The 19,510-nt window shown below is 43.8% G+C and overlaps 1 protein-coding gene across 1 annotated transcript in view; it reads right to left on the bottom strand.

Annotated features, from left to right (window-relative positions):
- trak1a (trafficking protein, kinesin binding 1a) overlaps positions 1–15,811 on the bottom strand; it is a 69,424-nt gene extending 53,613 nt beyond the window's left edge. Inside the window, exons 1-2 of the mRNA XM_031822099.1 lie at positions 15,488–15,811; positions 15,240–15,395 (exon numbers count right to left, since the gene is read on the bottom strand). The gene's annotated coding sequence lies outside the window, so the exon portion shown is untranslated. The remainder of the gene's footprint in view (positions 1–15,239; positions 15,396–15,487) is intronic.
- Between the last annotated feature and the right edge of the window lie 3,699 nt (positions 15,812–19,510).

The raw sequence follows: 19,510 nt of genomic DNA, 5'->3' as shown, positions 1-19,510 counted from the left end.
GCTGTGAGAATGTCAAGATAACGTGGGACAGTAAAATCTAATAAAAAACTATTTCTATTCATCTTAGGATGCAGTGATGCAGAGAAGATGTTCAACCTCCCTGTCCCAGTTTTGCTAGTACTGAGAAACAGAACATCAACAGTGTGAAATGAGAAAATACTTCATTAAATGTAGGAAATGATTATAAACTTAAAGCCACGTTGTGAAGAAGGTAACATGTCTGTTGGTCTTAAGGCGTCAGCATGCTTCAGTTCGGCTGGTAGCTAGCCGCCACATCTAGGATGTTGGGTGCAGTATTTCTCAATAAAAAAATGTGCATGAAAACTAGTAGTCTCTCGTTGAACGACAACATATACTTTAATGAAGAATCCTTACAGTTGACCAATCATGGACGAAGGGACATGCACATGTCGGCTCCTGAACTTTGTCTGGCCTTGAGAAAATAAATTGTGCCCCCGAACAACGAACAAAACCCTTACCCAGGTCCACAACTAACAAAACCCTTACCCAGGTCCACAACGAACAAAACCCTTACCCAGGTCCACAACGAACAAAACCCTTACCCAGGTCCACAACGAACAAAACCCTTACCCAGGTCCACAACTAACAAAACCCTTACCCAGGTCCACAACTAACAAAACCCTTACCCAGGTCCACAACTAACAAAACCCTTACCCAGGTCCACAACTAACAAAACCCTTACCCAGGTCCACAACTAATAAAACCCTTACCCAGGTCCACAACTAACAAAACCCTTACCCAGGTCCACAACGAACAAAACCCTTACCCAAGTTCACAACTAACAAAACCCTTACCCAAGTTCACAACTAACAAAACCCTTACCAGAGTCCACAACTAACAAAACCCTTACCCGAGTCCACAACTAACAAAACCCTTACCCAGGTCCACAACTAACAAAACCCTTACCCAAGTTCACAACTAACAAAACCCTTACCCGAGTCCACAACTAACAAAACCCTTACCCGAGTCCACAACTAACAAACCCTTACCAGAGTCCACAACTAACAAAACCCTTACCCGAGTCCACAACTAACAAAACCCTTACCCGAGTCCACAACTAACAAAACCCTTGCCCGAGTCCACAACTAACAAAACCCTTACCCGAGTCCACAACTAACAAAACCCTTACCCAAGTTCACAACGAACAAAAACATCACCATAATATTTGCAAACTCTTCTGAACGGTTTCATCGAAGAAGCATGCGGATGCCTTTAGATGACCATGAAACAACAGGAGGCAAAATAAAAGGTGCAGAATCAGGTAGAGTTTTTTTTATAGGCTAGGTAATACAACATTACAGTTGACAAAAAAATACTGACAAAACAAGCAAAACACAGGAAGGGTCCAAAATCTAAAAAGATATATACCTTAGTCTACTAGTATCAACAATATATTCTCTAATTCCATGCATAGGCTTCATTCCAAACCAAACAACACAAGGTGCCTGACATCCCCCTGTGCACGGTAAATACTGGCAAGCATTCACATGCGCACTACAACACACAGCTGATCACGGGACCGGACAGTGTAAACGCGGCAAAACAAACTAACCTGAAAATTAAAAGTGATTAAATGAAGGGGGGGGGGGAAACGAAGTCGGAAGTCTTTGCCAATGACCTCTTAAACATCACAGAGCATCAAATAGCTGATATATTTCATCTTTATTTTAACAGGGGGTCATGCTGAGACCAAAGTCTCTTTCAAAGATATATACACTACACATCAACACATGTTCATATCACACACCATATCTACCTAGATACAGTAAGAGGTTACTGGCTAGCTAGGGGACATTACAGACAATATTACACACCATATCTACCTAGATACAGTAAAGAGGTTACTGGCTAGCTAGGGGACATTACAGACAATATTACACACCATATCTACCTAGATACAGTAAGAGGTTACTGGCTAGCTAGGGGACATTACACAACATATCGCAGACTGAACTCAAGACCAGTGATGTTGAAAGGCTTGCTATAAATAGCAGACCACTTTGCTTTTTACTTCCCTCCTTTCCTTACCTCCTCTATTTCTCCCTGTTGTCTGTACTTAAAGCAGAGGTCAGGTTAAAGCAGGAGGCTCTGTCGGTCTCTACTCCTGCAGGCTATCAAGACTAAATTGAGTCACAGCATTTCTATTCACTTGAGCGAGATGAGTCTATGATCATTCTACCTGCTATGATGATTCTACTAATTACATTGGATAAGTTAATACATTTAAAAGTCTAGACTCAACCAATAAATATATTGAATTACAATGTTAGTTCTTATCCCAACCCCACCCAAGAGTGATGTTAGTTTTCCATTCTAAGCTGCAGTTCATTTCCTTACTGACTTCATTACAGCTTGCATAAGCCCACATTGCAATCGTGATGCACAGCGATAGATCAGCCACTCCCAGGTACTGTTCACTATGACCTGCTGGGTCAGGCTGCTGCCTCCCCTTGTGAGCTCTGCCAGAGAAAACAAGAGTAGACATGGGAGCTTACTGGGGAAATGTGAGTTACTTCAATGTTAACATTGAAATGTGTTAAATATAGTATGTATCCAGTCTACATCTTGCTGTAGTTGTACTGTTTGAGGACAGACCTGGTAATCTCAGCAAAAAAAGAAACGTCCCCTTTTCAGGACCCTGTCTTTCAAAGATAATTAGCAAAAATCCAAATAACTTCATGACAGATCTTCATTGTAAAGTGTTTAAACCCCGTTTCCCATGCTTGTTCAATGAACCATAAACAATTAATGAACATGCACCTGTGGAACGGTCGTTAAGACACTAACAGCTTACAGACGGTAGGCCATTAAGGTCACAGTTATGAAAACTTAGGACACTAAAGAGGCCTTTCTACTGACTCTGAAAAACACCAAAAGAAAGGTGCCCGGGGTCCCTGTTCATCTGCGTGAATGTGCCTTATGCATGCTGCAAGGAGGCATGAGGACTGCAGATGTGGCCAGGGAAATAAATTGCAATGTCCGTACTGTGAGACGCCTGAGACAGCGCTACAGGGAGACAGGATGCACAGCTGATCGTCTTCGCAGTGGCAGACCACGTGTAACAACTGCACAGGATCGGTACATCTGAACATCACACCTGTGGGACAGGTACAGGATGGAAACAACAACTGCCTGAATTACAATAGGAACGCACAATCCCTCCATCAGTGCTCAGACTGTCCGCAATAGGCTGAGAGAGGCTGGACTGAGGGCTTGTAGGCCTGTTGTAAGGCAAGTCCCACCAGATATCACTGGCAACAACGTTGCCTATGGGCACAAACCCACCGTTGCTGGACCAGACAGAACTGGCCAAAAGTGCTCTTCACTGACGAGTCACGTTTTTTTCTCACCAAGGGTGATGGTCAGATTCGCGTTTATCGTCGAAGAAATGAGCGTTGCACTGAGGCCTGTACTCTGGAGCTGGATTGATTTGGAGGTGGAGGTTCCGTCATGGTCTGGGGCGGTGTGTCACAGCATCATCAGACTGAGCTTGTTGTCATTGCAGGCAATCTCAACGCTGTGCGTTACAGGGAAGACATCCTCCTCCCTCATGTGGTACCCTTCCTGCAGACTCATCCTGACATGACCCTCCAGCATGACAATGCCACCAGGCATACTGCTCGTTCTGTGTGTGATTTCCCGCAAGACAGGATTACCAGTGTTCTGCCATGGCCAGCAAAGAGTCCGGATCTCAATCCCATTGAGCACGTCTGGGACCTGTTGGATTGGAGAGTGAGGGCTAAGGCCATTCCCCCCAGAAATGTCCGGGAACTTGCAGGTGCCTTGGTGGAAGAGTGGGGTAACATCTCACAGCAAGAACTGCCAAATCTGGTGCAGCCCATGAGGAGATGATGCACTAGCAGTACTTAATGCAGCTGGTGGCCACACCAGATACTGACTATTACTTTTGATTCTGACCCCCCCCCCCCCCCTTTGTTCAGGGACACATTACATTTCTGTTAGTCACACGTCTGTGGAACTTGTTCTGTTTATGTCTCAGTTGTTGAATCGTGTTATGTTCATACAAATATTTACACATGTTAAAGTTGCCTGAAAATAAACGCAGTTGACAGTGAGAGGATGTTTCTTATTTTGCTGAGTTTATATGCAGTAGACAAGGCTGTGCCATTACTTGTCACTATTTTTTGCTGTTAATTCAGCTGCTAAACCTGAACAAAGGGTCAACTGAGGTCATCATACAGGTGTGTATGTGAAAGCAGATCTCTCACACACACACACACACACACACACACACAGCTCCCAGCAACAGATGACTGAAAGCCCTTAAAACTACCACTAAAGGCTCTTGCCATTGTAACGTGACCTCTACAAAGCATGCAATATTATTCTACCTCTCACATGTCATGTGATATGACGCAACAACCCCAGAAACCAGGGCATACTACAATCAGATGAAGAGCCTGAGCGTTGGGAATGAACACACCACTCATAATACATTACACAACTAACATACTGGACAACACAAGGTAGTTGGAGGGCTTTCAATATCATTCACATTCAAATCCTACTGAATATTTATGACCTCTTTAAGACTATTTGGTTATAGAGCCATCAATCGAACTGTGACAAATAAAAGCACAGCTCTTTGATGTAGAGGTCTGACATCAAGGATCCACACATGAGTGATGGGTGGGTCATATGGGCACTGTGCATATTCACAGAAGAACATAGAAGATGTCTGAGAAGCTCGCCTGGCACTGATAGTACTGTGGAGTCAGCGTGGTGGCTTAGGTTACTGACCTGATGGAACTGTGGAGTCAGCGTGGTGGCTTAGGTTACTGACCCGATGGAACTGTGGAGTCAGCGTGGTGGATTAGGTTACTGACCCGATAGAACTGTGGAGTCAGCGTGGTGGATTAGGTTACTGACCTGATAGAACTGTGGAGTCAGCGTGGTGGATTAGGTTACGGACTTGATAGAACTGTGGAGTCAGCGTGATGGCTTAGGTTACTGACCTGATAGAACTGTGGAGTCAGTGTGGTGGCTTAGGTTACTGACCTGATAGAACTGTGGAGTCAGTGTGGTGGATTAGGTTACTGACCTGATAGAACTGTGGAGTCAGCGTGGTGGATTAGGTTACAAACTGGATAGAACAGTGGAGTCAGTGTGGTGGCTAAGGTCACTGACCTGGTGCCAGACAAGAGACCTCTGGATAGATCCCCATGACAACACCAACACTCTAACACACACACACACACACACACCCAAAGTCTATTTGTCATATGCACAGGATAAACATGGTACACAGTACAATGAAATGCTTACTTGCAGGTCCACTCTCAACAATGCTGCATAATAAGGAATTATATAAAATCAGTAAATTGACCAGAAATATAAATACAGGGAGACACTCATTTACAGGAGGATATTTACAGGTGCCGGGGAAGGAGGACAGACACACACCTTGGTTGGAGGGCGATGTAGTGTAGCAACTGTCCCCAATGGCACTCTATTCCCCATGTGGTACATAGTAGTGCAGGTAGGGCCCACAGGGCTCTGGTCAAATGTAGTGCACGACATAGTGAATAGGGTGCTATCTGGGATACACACTCTGTGGGCCAGACAGCCTGTACCCCTCCCCTCGTCAGCAGACACACTGAGCCCGGGCAGCGAGCCTCCACGTTGGGAAAGCCGAGCCAAGCGCACACTGATCACATCACAATGGTATCATCAGCCTGTATGTTAGGGGGCCGTGAGCTCAGAGGGCCGGTGCTGCTGTGCCAGACATCCCTGCTGCTATAGCTGTCTACACATACTGAATACACACACGTGAGTGTGTTTGGGCGCAGCAGCGATACCGCCAGAGATGCACAGCAGCAGGATCCTGCAGCTGACTCTTTAGTGTAAACGTCATCAACAAAACACACACATGCGCGCACACACACACAGGGGGAAATGTCTGCTCTACTCAATGAATCAATATTCAACTCAATGCCCTGTTTTCATGTGGTGATGATGCCTCATCTACTCCCTCTAAAACACATTGTCCCAGTCCATTACCTTTATGACAGCCTGGACAACCCCAGGGACATAACACAGATGGATGGCCAAGCCTGGCACTTTAAACACACCTCTCTGTCAGTTACTCTGACTCTCAGTACATGGGTCAGGCAGCTTGGATCACAGACTCAAGGTCAGGATTGTTATCAAGAGTGCAGAGAGTGAGATCAGTACAGGAATTCTCTAAGAAAAAGTGTGTTCCACACCATGCTGTTTGTTTAGTGAAAGGATTTGTTCCAGTCTGATGGTTCTGGAACATCAGCACCCACACAATAACTCTCCAACAGGACACACAGCCCATAAACTACACTGGGACTTCACTTCTCCACATTAGCATTCCCCAGAAGTTCCATTGACCAGCCCGGCACCACTTAGCGATAGCTGGAAAGCACATTGGGAGTTGCAAGGCCGTACTTCATTGACCGTTAGCCTCAGGCCACACTTAGTAACACAAGTAGGGATGCACGATATATCAGTGAACATATCGGATTCGGACGATATTAGCAAAAATGCCAACATCGGTATCGGCCCGATGTCTAGTTTAACGCCGATGTTAAAAACTGATGTCAAAGCTGCAGTGCAAACTTCTGATAGGCTAATTGACATCATTTGAGTCAAGTGGAGGTGTACCTGTGGATGTATTTCAAGGCCTACCTTCAAACTCAGTGCCTCTGACATCAAGAAGAAATCAAAAGAAATCAGCCAAGACCTCCACAAGTCTGGGTCATCCTTGGGAACAATTTCCAAATGCAATTTCCAAATGCCTGAAGGTACCACCTTCATCTGTACAAACAAGCAGTGCGGCTTGGTTGGGTTGTCATGCGTCCTCCGATACACTTTCGACCTACGTCTCTCCTGAGCCCGTACGGGAGTTGTAGCGATGAGACAAGATAGTAGCTACTAACAATTGGATACCACGAAATTGGGGAGAAAAAGGGGGTAAAATTTTAATAAAATAATAATAATTTTGGTGCATCACTAAACACCAGAGTGACAAGTAGTGAGAGAGGTGACATATAGTGCTGCTGGTGAGTATACTAGGGTTGTGTCCCAAATGGCACCCTATTCCCTATATTAGGACACTGGTCAAAGTAGTGCACTACAAAGGGAACAGGGTGCCATTTGGGATATATCCGATGTCTGTAACCTGTTCCCTATGCTGAACTCTGCCTGAAGTTTTTGAGATATCAGCTGTAGAACTGAAACCCAAGAAGAGACAGGCCTCAGTCACTCCGATACCCCACTGAGGCCATCGCTCAAGATCCACATCGCTGTCTAAATAATGGAGAAAAAAATAAATAAAAAATAATTTTAAAAAGTACAATATCTTTACATTACAGAGTAAACAAAACAACAGATTATCTGTCCCAGTCCATTCTAATCCTGATGGGGCAATGTAAACCCAAGCCCAGTCACCATTTAGACCTAAAGTTAGGACCTGGGTGGGGTTTACAGTTTTGGGACTTTTTCTATTGGTTCATTAAGTCAGGAAAGCTCTAGACACAGATAAAGTATTTAATTTTTTTCAAGTACTTGCAACCCAGGGCTTCGCACCACGCCAACCCAGGGCTTCGCACCACGCCAACCCAGGGCTTCGCACCACGCCAACCCAGGGCTTCGCACCACGCCAACCCAGGGCTTCGCACCACACCCAGCCTACCCTTTCATGTGGTATAAAAGACTGTACAACATAACTAGATACAGCAGCTGAACAATCACGCACTTTTTAGTTCAACCAGTCCAATGGGGATTCAACTAGAACACAGAAGTGTCTAAACCCCCACCCATAAGGTTCCTGGGCTATGACCCATGACAGAATGCTGCTCACACCATGACACACCAACATGACTGGAGGAGGATATATAATCTGAGAGCAGCAGACAGTGGCTAATAAAACATTGACAAGACAACACAGAACATGTAACCGTGCCAACAGAATGAGATTCTATGACAGTGCCCACACATGGACTGATCTAGTCCAGATCGATGGCTGATGTAGACACAACAAACATCATAGAGATACATCTAAAGGTGAAATGAATACCAGTATCGCTATACTACGATACCAGATTTTCCATGACAAAAAAGAAAATACCAGAATAAACTCTACGGTCTGATAAAACCCTACTTTATGTAAAATTGTGGATGCTATAGCTTGCAAAATAAACTAAATGTGACAACATCATGCTGTTTTCTCAAGAAATTAAATCCACTTCAAGCTTTGTTTCTTTGCCACAATACTTGTGAGTAGCGTGATACTGGTACCGTGATACTGGTACCGTGACAACCCTAAAATTAAGGTCCGGGAGACAAAGGCTTCCCAGGGGTTGTATTGTGTTATGACCTTAAGGGGTCATATGTCATATGATAACCACCTACCATCTCCCATCTGGTGCTGAGTGGTTACACACTGCCCCCATGACAGACACTCCCTAGCCATAAAATCAATACAAATCCATAGACAGAGCTTCTCAGAAAGGACTCGTGATCACAAAAGAGATTTGCTTTCAACCCTCTCATTCATTGCACTGTGGACCAGTGTTGGGCTCAATTCTAATTCATTTCAGTGATATGAATTTTAAAAACACACATTTAAAATCTTTCCACATAAATAGCTTCTCCTTTTCAACTTATTGAGATGATTAAAATTAGATGACCCTTTTTCAATCATTGAATTGTAATTTCAGTTTACTTCCTGAATGAATTGAATTTGAGCCCAACCCTGCTGTGGACTCAAAGACCCAGCAGGTTATTTCATGGAGGAATTACAGTCATAGAAAGCAACACCCCTTGAGGACACTGTCAGCTGTTGCTTTAAGACATGCTGCAAAGTCTCCTAGTGATTCTGAATGAATCGGATTGTGTCCGTTATAGAGAGATACAGGATAGAGACATCAGCACTGCCTGTCGGGGGAACTGAATTTGGACTACGTACCTGGCATAGCATGCTTTCCTTTTATCCAAATGTTGAATAGACATGCAGATGAATTCATTTATTCAGGGAAGGGAATAATAACCTACTACTCTAGAGTAATAAAAACAATTACACCAATGTTATTTGGCAGGTCATGGATCAACTAGGAACAATTAATTGCGTGTGGGGTGGTTGCAGCTCCAGAAGAACTGACCCGTGCAGGACACTACCTGCAGCCAACCAGGTCCTGAGTTCACTGTAGGGGAAACTCTTTAAAGTGGCACGAGGGCATTGTGTTTAATCTAAACAAGGTTCACAACACCCTAGAGAACAGCTCAACAGTCACAACCACTGGGATTATTATTTGACCCTGCTGGTCATCTTTGAACGTCTTGACGAACTATCTGGCCTTAATGGCCATGTACTGTTATAATCTCTACCCAGCACAGCTAGTAGAGGACTGGCCACCCCTCATAGCCTGGTTCCTCTCTAGGTTTCATCCTAGGTTCTGGTTTTTCTAGGGAGCCACTGTGTTTTCCTAGCCACTGTGCTTCTACACCTGCATTGCTTGCGGTTTGGGGTTTAAGGCTGGGTTTCTGTACAGCACTTTGAGATATCAGCTGATGTAAGAAGGGTTTTATAAATACATTTGATTAGAACACACAACACATTGTGACAACGTTATTGACCTCTTCTGAATCCACTTGTGTTTGTCTCACATGACTAAATGTCTCTACTGGTCCTCAAATGATAGACACTGGCAACTAGAAGGATATAAAATAATGAGTCCCTTAAATGATCCTCTCAACATGTTCAATGCACTCAGAGACTAGCCTGGTCCCATATCTGATGGAACCAAAGTTAGAGAAGTTGGCTGAATATAAAATCATATCTAGAACCAGGCTGCCCTGAGACCATTCCAGTAATAAACACCAGAACCAGGCTGCCCTGAGACCATTCCAGTAATAAACACCAGAACATCTAGAACCAGGCTGCCCTGAGACCATTCCAGTAATAAACACCAGAACATCTAGAACCAGGCTGCCCTGAGACCATTCCAGTAATAAACACCAGAACATCTAGAACCAGGCTGCCCTGAGACCATTCCAGTAATAAACACCAGAACATCTAGAACCAGGCTGCCCTGAGACCATTCCAGTAATAAACACCAGAACATCTAGAACCAGGCTGCCCTGAGACCATTCCAGTAATAAACACCAGAACATCTAGAACCAGGCTGCCCTGAGACCATTCCAGTAATAAACACCAGAACATCTAGAACCAGGCTGCCCTGAGACCATTCCAGTAATAAACACCAGAACATCTAGAACCAGGCTGCCCTGAGAGCATTCCAGTAATAAACACCAGAACATCTAGAACCAGGCTGCCCTGAGACCATTCCAGTAATAAACACCAGAACATCTAGAACCAGGCTGCCCTGAGACCATTCCAGTAATAAACACCAGTTATCTTGATGAACTAAATTGTAAAGTATTTTGACAGTGATGTATTCCGTTATATGTTGGACCCCAGTAAGACTAGCTGTCACCATTGACGTAGACTAATGGGGACCCAACAAAACCATTAAAAATCAAAGAACTTGGAAGACATTGACATGGTAAATGATATGCAGACATACCAGAGGTCTCTGTCTGAACCAGACTAAGAACATAACAGCCTTTCAGTGTAATGACCTCCCTCTACCAGGACTACAGCCCCATCCGAGATCAGCACAATCTATTCAATTTACTGTCACGTCTAGAGTAGGCCGAAATCCAATCATGTATTCCACTGACCCTCATTGGAAACAAACAAACACATGCTGACCCATAGTCAGACACTCAAACAGTCAACTTCTTTTCCAACTAGCACCTGGGCTGTGTTCCAAATGGCACTCTATTCCCTATATAGCGCACTACTTTTGACCAGATCACTATGGGCATTATATAGGGAATAGGGTGCCATTTGGGACACACACCTGATATGAGGAAAAACAACCTCAACAGGGACACAGGTCTGACTTGATGACAAAGTAGCCTACTTATATCACCAGAAAAATGATGCATTCAACTAGATACATTAGCCTGCCTGACTATTAATAGCTAGCTGAATGACAAATGGCCATACGTAGTTTCTGTAATGGGTTTTTCTCCGTCAGCTCATTCCGAGGTGTCAGACTTTCCACAGGAACTCTGGTCTGCTCCCTGTTATTATATTTCAGGGCACGTCTCCAAAGTAATGCAACTCTTTCTTAAACAGTCCCCCTGAAACTAACTGAACAAAGTAGAGAACAACGGGCGTGGAGACATTATGGGATCAAGTCAGAGGCCTGCTACTGATGACGGCCTCAGTCACACACAGAGGAACACTTTCTGAGGAAAGGTGGTGGGATGGTGTGATCCTTTATCTGTGGCTGTGTCGAGTCTTACAGTGAAACTGCTCATTCTGTTATGATTAATAATCACTTTGTCCCCCACTTGTCCTCCTGCCTTGTTTGCCATGGAATAAATGTTGTGATGAATCTGTCATATACAAGTGGGGGGGAAGAGGTCAACTAGAAATTATACCTGCTCATTCTAATTGGACCCTCGGACAGTGTTCTGCTGCCAGCAGCCAACTACCAGGACACAGGGCCTACATTTCCCAACAACTAGAGGAAAAGGGTTGTCCCTCCTGTTCAAGCAGTCAGCTGTGTGTTGAGCAATATTTGAAGCTGCAGTCTGTAGCTGTGATTGGGTAGAAAGGCAGAAAGTGGGACGCCTATTGCCCCCAAAAAACAAAAGCTTTATTTACAAAGGAGTGGAATGGAGCCGAGCTCAGAGCCCCAGCATGCCTCATTCCAGCAGGAGACTCAGTCACACTATAGTGAGGCAGGCAGTTAATCTGGACTTGCTGAAAGGAGGAGTCTCCATGTCTTTCTGCCATAGCTAACGCTAGCTAGTGTGCCTCAGAATATCAACTATAAACTATCAACAAATCATGCATATATATTTCAAATGTGAATGTTTGTGAGATTAGACAGATGATGTGAACTCATTTGATAAAAAAAAAACAGTTCAACTTCAACTGAAGAAAAACCTTTAGTTTAACATTTATACGAGGGATGAATGAACTATTAGTCATCTGGAGGGGTTGCTTTGCTTCAACTCTTTGAATGATGAAACTGCCTCTCAGCATGTTGCACAACTGGTGAAAAAGAGGAACGGGATATTGATGTTATTAGTCAAAATGGAAAGATGTAGTACCTGACCGACTGTAGAAATAGATATGAACTGTATTAGACTAAATGGAGAGATGTAGTGCCTGACCGACTGCAGAAATAGATATGAACTGTATTAGACTAAATGGAGAGATGTAGTGCCTGACCGACTGTAGAAATAGATATGAACTGTATTAGACTAAATGGAGAGATGTAGTGCCTGACCGACTGTAGAAATAGATATGAACTGTATTAGACTAAATGGAGAGATGTAGTGCCTGACCGACTGTAGAAATAGATATGAACTGTATTAGACTAAATGGAGAGATGTAGTGCCTGACCGACTGCAGAAATAGATATGAACTGTAAAGGCCCAGTAAGTGCTGATTACTTAGGCAGTAGACGTTCAACTAGTAAAACATGCTTCATAATTACTGTATGTAAGAATAGAGAGAAGTGACTGCAAGAGCAAGAGCGGATCCTCTTATTTTCATCAGTCCATTAGCCATGTCTATACCTCAGCTGTAGGCAAGTTAGAATTCAGGCCAAACAAATCCAGCCTAACACATTTGCATTAGCAGGATTGGACTGGACATACAGACAACATGAACCACCTAATCATAGTGAGTGATACTGGCTGCCATAAATACGAGCAGCGAGAGTTGGGGGTGAAAGAGAGGAAGAAGAGGTTAGGGGAAAAGGGTGAGTGAGAGGGGAGAAGAGAGTGAGAAAAATAAAGAGGTTAGGGGTGAGCGAGAGTGCGGTTAGGGGTGAGAGAGAGTGCGGTTAGGGGTGAGAGAGAGTGCGGTTAGGGGTGAGAGAGAGTGCGGTTAGGGGTGAGAGAGAGTGCGGTTAGGGGTGAGAGAGAGTGCGGTTAGGGGTGAGAGAGAGTGCGGTTAGGGGTGAGAGAGAGTGCGGTTAGGGGTGAGAGAGAGTGCGGTTAGGGGTGAGAGAGAGTGCGGTTAGGGGTGAGAGAGAGTGCGGTTAGGGGTGAGAGAGAGTGCGGTTAGGGGTGAGAGAGAGTGCGGTTAGGGGTGAGAGAGAGTGCGGTTAGGGGTGAGAGAGAGTGCGGTTAGGGGTGAGAGAGAGTGCGGTTAGGGGTGAGAGAGAGTGTGGTTAGGGGTGAGAGAGAGATGAGGGGAGAGTTCTTCTGCCCAGGTGTGCCAGATCTAACAACGCCTGGATAGGCATCAGTTTACCACATGATATGTTATAGCAATCTGGTGCCAAACGGCACAGTCGATGATGTGACACGCAACCATTGGTTGATGCACGCAACGTCTGAACAGGGGAACACAACCAAGCTCTCCAGGCCAAAACACACGTGCAGAAGAGCAGAGAAGAAGACATCACTCATGCATTAAGAGGATGAGAAAATGCAAGAGACCGTAATAAAGGCCAGTGGCTTTTCCCAGAGATTGTGAAATGAGTAGGAAAGCAATGGACCCATGTGTCCCTCCACACTAAATCACATTGAGATCAACGGACTATGTCTAAGAACAATACCCAGTCCAAATGCTCAGCTGTATGGTTGGTTATACAACCCATCATCTCACTGCTGCAGGGAATGGGATGGCACAATTATTGAGCTGCTTGGATGCAATCTGTTAAAACACAGGGATTATAAATCACGCATAGATGGCATGGCCCCGGCTGATCCTGACACACACCAGTAGAGTATAGGCTGCTTTCACTTTCAGACACCAGGGAGATTTAGTAAGGGCACCTATGTGACACGTGTTTCACAATGGTCAATAGGGCATGATTAGGATACACATGATTGGTTGAACTTAATGTGGCCTTGAATATTGGATCTCAAAATGCCAGTGTATCAGATAGAAATGATGTGTGTGTGTGTGTGTGTGTGTGTGTGTGTGTGTGTGTGTGTGTGTGTGTGTGTGTGTGTGTGTAGTTGAGAACAGCTAAGAGCAAATCAAAATCAAATCAAATGTTATTTGTCACGTGACGAATACAACAGGTGTAGGTAGACCTTACCGTGAAATGCTTACTTACAAACCCTTAACTCTATTTATCGAACTGCATTGTTGGTTAAAAAAACATTTACTAAATAAACTAAAGTAAAAACTAAAGTAAAAAGACTATGCATAGATAATAAACAACGAGTAGCAGCAGAGTAAAAACAAAGGGGGGGGGGGGTCAATGTAAATAGTCCAGGTGGCCTCAGCATCTCTGCTATTAAAGTCTGGGATGGTGGCCTATGGTCAAACATAGCCAGCAATGTGGAAAGCTTGCACATCTGGAGACAAGGAACAAAGTTAAGCAATATGTGTTAGGCTATGCAGCGGGTTAAGATCCATTACCTCACTGCTCATGTAATGGAAATAAAAGGAAGGTGTCATTGTGATACAAAACAAAATGTTTAAAAGTATTTTTGGAATGAAACTGTCTAATAGGGAGTATGTTTACAGACAGATCATGTGCCTTCTCGATTGCTTCATTTATAGTCCACCGTGGCCCTCAAGAAGAAGACTCCCAGTCCACCAGCCACTGCATGAAAAACCAAATATACCTTGAAGACAGCAAGCCATTAGGCCGAAGTGTTTGGTTCAGTTAAACGTTAAGAAAGCTTGAATGAATGTAATCAGATCACAATCTGCTTTGTATAAGAAAGCTTATTAAACCCTGCCTCTAGACACACGGCTTCGATTTTTCATTTGGATTTAAGGAAGGAGAGAAATTGAATCAGAATGTCACATCACATTCTACTGATCTAGAAGCTGGGGCACTCTCGTGCACATAAAGTAACCTGTCAAAATGTCGGTCAGTGAACTATTTGTTTTATTTCACCTTTATTTAACCAGGTCGGCTAGTTGAGAACAAGTTCTCATTTACAACTGCGACCTGGCCAAGATAAAGCAAAGCAGTTCGACACATACAACAACACAGTTACACATGGAATAAACAAACATACAGTCAACAATACCGTAGAAAAAGTCTATATAGTGTGTGCAAATGAGGTAGTGGTGTAACACAAATGCTACATAATAATCAGTATTTATTTACATTGACACAATGTTTCCAATTGTAGGCAGTCGATACTCAATTAACTGTGATGACACTTACCACGTGAATAGCGACAAAGAATCCGAATGATTTCAGTTCGTAGTGCGGAATCAACTGTTTCCTTTCTGTGTTTGGCCTCAATTCATTCAGTCGCCAATTGTATTCCGTAATGGAGACCATCCGCTTTTCTCAAATATCGTCCATGGAACTGTTGGTCTGTTTTGTAGGAAAAAATACTAAATAGTACAACACGTAAAAGTGCATGAACAACCAAAGAAACGTACAAAAACACCTTTGCCGTCGCTTACATTTGGGGAGAAAACTTCTGAAGCAAATGTAGCCTATGGATGAAAGAAAAGTAGCGCACGCAGCATGCTGTGTCCTTTTCTTGGTTCGTTTAGCGTACACTGTGTCAGAGAAGCCTCCAAGTTATTGCGAAAAAATAATAATTGTGCAGTACTATAACACAGAATCGTATTCAAGTAGATTTCATGAAGTTGAAGAGAAAGCCGGGTGTGAGTGTGTCCAAAATCCACGCTGATCGCTACCGGTGGCACATTCCACTTGAACGCATCGAACATGATGACATCACTCTCCCCACAGCTGGAGGGTGCTGTAGCTCTTGAAAACCCTTGTTATCTGTTGGGTTTTCAGCAGTTAGCTTCGCACTTTGTTGGATGTGTGTGAACTACAATTCCGACATTGTGCTTTAACGTTTATGAGCATCAATAATCATCACTTGCAAAACGGTTTTCAAAACATATGCTCCTTGTCCTTCATATCAGTGAGAAATAATATTTAAAATAAAAACGATACACTAAGCCTACTGCACAGATCCATAAACTGTGTGTGCCAGTTGACGAACTACACTTTCGCCACAGTTACATTTAAACAGACACGCTAGGCTAGATAACTAATTAGCACAGATGACCGACATGGAGATATGGTTGTGTGGAAACACTATCTTTTGGGACACTGTAAAGTCCATGGAGAATAAGAGCACCTCCTCCCAGCTGCCCACTGCACTAAGGATAGGAAACATTGTCACCACCGATAAATCTACTTAATCGATCACTTCAATAAGCCTTTTTCTACGGCTGGCCATGCTTTCCACCTGAATACCCCTACCCCAGCACACATCTCAGCACCCCCTGCATCAACTTGCCCAAGGCCCCCCTTCTCCTACACCCAAATCCAGACAGCTGATGTTCTGAAAGAGCTGCAAAATCTGGATCTCTAGAAATCAGCTGGGATAGACAATCTGGACCCTCGCTTTCTAAAATGATCTGCCGAAATTGTTGCAACCCCTATTACTAGCCTATTCAACCTCTCTTTTGTGTTGTCTGAGATCCCCAAAGATGGGAGAGCATTCTAGACCCAAACTGTTATAGACCTATATCCATCCTGCCTCGCCTTTCTAAAATCTTCGAAGGCCAAGATCACCGACCATTTCGAATCTCACCGTACCTTCTCCAATATGCAATCTGGTTTCCGACCTGGTCATGGCCATCGATAAAAGACAGTACTGTGCAGCCGTCTTCATCTACCTGGCCAAGGCTTTTGACTCTGTTAATCACTGCATTCTTATCAGCAGACTCAATAGCCTTGGCTTCTCAAATGACTGCCTCGACTGGTTCGCCAACTACTTTTCAGATAGAGTTCAGTGTGTCAAATCGGAGGGCCTGTTGTCCGGACCTCTGGCAGTCTCTATGGGGTGCCACAGGGTTCAATTCTCAAGCCGACACTTTTCTCTGTATATATACATGATGTCTGGCGATGGTGATTCTCTGATCCACCTCTACCCATTCTGTATACCTCTGGCCCTTCGTTGGACACTGTGTTAACTAACCTCCAGATGAGCTTCAATGCCATACAACTCTCCTTCTGTGGCCTCCAACTGCTCTTAAATGCAAGTAAAAATAAATGCATGCTCTTCAACCGATTGCTGCACGCACCCTCCCGCCCGACTAGCATCACTACTCTGGACGGTTCTGACCTAGAATATGTGGACAACTACAAATACCTAGGTGTCTGGTTAGACTGTAAACTCTCCTTCCAGACTCACATCAAGCATCTCCAATCCAAAATTAAATCTAGAATTGGCTTCCTATTTCGCAAAAAAAAGCCTCCTTCACTCATGCTGCCAAACATACCCTTGTAAAACTGACTATTCTACCAATCCTTGACTTCAGCGATGTAATTTACAAAATAGCCTCCAACACTCTACTCAGCAAATTGGATGTAGTCTATCACAGTGCCATCAGTTTTGTCACCAAAGCCCCATATACTACCCACCACTGCGACCTGTATGCTCTCGTTAGCTGGCACTCACTTCATATTCGTCACCAAACCCATTGGCTCCAGGTCATCTATAAGTCTTTGCTAGGTAAAGCCCCACCTTATCTCAGCTCACTGGTCACCATAGCAACACCCACCCGTAGCAAGCACTCCAGCAGGTACATCTCACTGGTCACCCCCAAAGCCAACACTTCCTTTGGCTGCCTTTCCTTCCAGTTCTCTGCTGCCAATGACTGGAACGAATTGCAGAAATCACTGAAGCTGGAGTCTTATATCGCCCTCTCTAACTTTAAGCATCAGCTGTCAGAGCAGCTTACCGATCACTGTACCTGTACACATCCAGTCTGTAAATAGCACACCCGACTACCTCATCCCCATATTGTTATTTATCCTCTTGCTCTTTTTGCACCCCAGTATCTCTATATCATCATCTGCACATCTATCACTCCAGTGTTAATGCTATATTGTAATTATTTTGCCTCCATGGCCTATTTATTGCCTTACGTCTCTACTCTTCTACATTTGCACACACTGTACATAGATTTTTCTCTTTTGTTATTGACTGTATATTTGTTTATGGGTAACTGTGTTATTGTTCTGGTCACACTGCTTTGCTTTATCTTGGCCAGGTCACAGTTGTAAATGAGAACTTGTTCTCAACTGGCCTACCTGGTTAAATAAAGGTTAAATATATTTTTTTTATCAAATAACTATATTCCTATAAAGGTGTGTAGTAATTTAACCTTTATTATTATTATCGAAATGAAAAATATAAGTTCCATAAGTTCCATAAGTTCTAACGAGCGTCTCGGGATCTTAACAAAACTCCCCCGACCAGAAGATAATATCGTCAATAGGCGCTAAAGCAGTTAGCATCTCTGAATGGGTTAGATTAGAGTACACTTCTACATTTCATCTGTATAGTACTGTATGTGACCAGGCTAGACCTTGAAGACAGAGTAGAATAGAATAGATCATAACTTCTTATGTCACCCACAAACACACACACTCACACTTTTACTCACGTTCTCACACACACAGGGGTCAACCATAGAGTAGCGTAGGCCCTACCTGGAGCATATTAGCTACTGTCAAGCCTTTGCGGCCGGTGCAGTTGCCGTACCAGGCGGTGATACAGCCCGACAGGATGCTCTCAATAGACTGTTTGCATTTGACTATATTTTGATTTCATTGATCTGTATCTGTCACACATGCAAGCATGTGCATGCTCTCTCTCTCTCTCTCTCTCTCTCTCTCTCTCACACACACACACACACACACACACACACACACACACACACACACACACACACACACACACACACACACACACACACACACACACACACACACACACACACACACACACACACACACAGAGAGAGGAAGAGAAAGAGAAAGAGAAAGAGAGAAGGAGAGAGATTATGCCTACTGTATATGTGTTGTCTGAAAACACCAGAGAATAAAAGGCCCTTTGACCACTCAAAAGAACATCTGACCTTTATCTACTTGCTCTACCCGGCAACAAGCTTCACTTAATGTCTTCAAAATCAATTAAAGTCACATTTTATTGGTCACATACACATATTTAGCAGATGTTATTGCAGGTGTAGCTAAATGCTTGTGTTCCTCGCTCCAACAGTGCAGTAGTATCTAACAATTCACAACAATACACACAAATCTAAAAGTAAAAGAATGGAATTAAGAAATATATCAATATTAGGATGAGCAAAGTTGAAGTGGCATTGACTAAAATACAGTAGAATTGAATACAGTATATACATACGAAATGAGTAAAGCAGTATGTAAACATTGTTAAAATGACTAGTGTTCCATTATTAAAGTGACCAGTTATTCCAGGTCAATGTATATGGAGCAGCAGCCTCTAAGGTGCTGGGTTGAGTAACCGGGTGGTAGCCAGCTAGTGATGGCTATTTAACACTCTGATGGCCTTGAGATAGAAGCTGTTTTTCAGTCTCTCGGTCCCAGCTTTGACGAACCTGTACTGACCTCGCCTTCTGGATGATAGCGAG

Source organism: Oncorhynchus kisutch, unplaced genomic scaffold, assembly GCF_002021735.2.
Source record: "Oncorhynchus kisutch isolate 150728-3 unplaced genomic scaffold, Okis_V2 scaffold4065, whole genome shotgun sequence".
NCBI classification, from domain to species: domain Eukaryota; kingdom Metazoa; phylum Chordata; class Actinopteri; order Salmoniformes; family Salmonidae; genus Oncorhynchus; species Oncorhynchus kisutch.
Note: the sequence above shows the minus strand (reverse complement) of the source record. Positions and strands in the feature narration are given on the sequence as shown.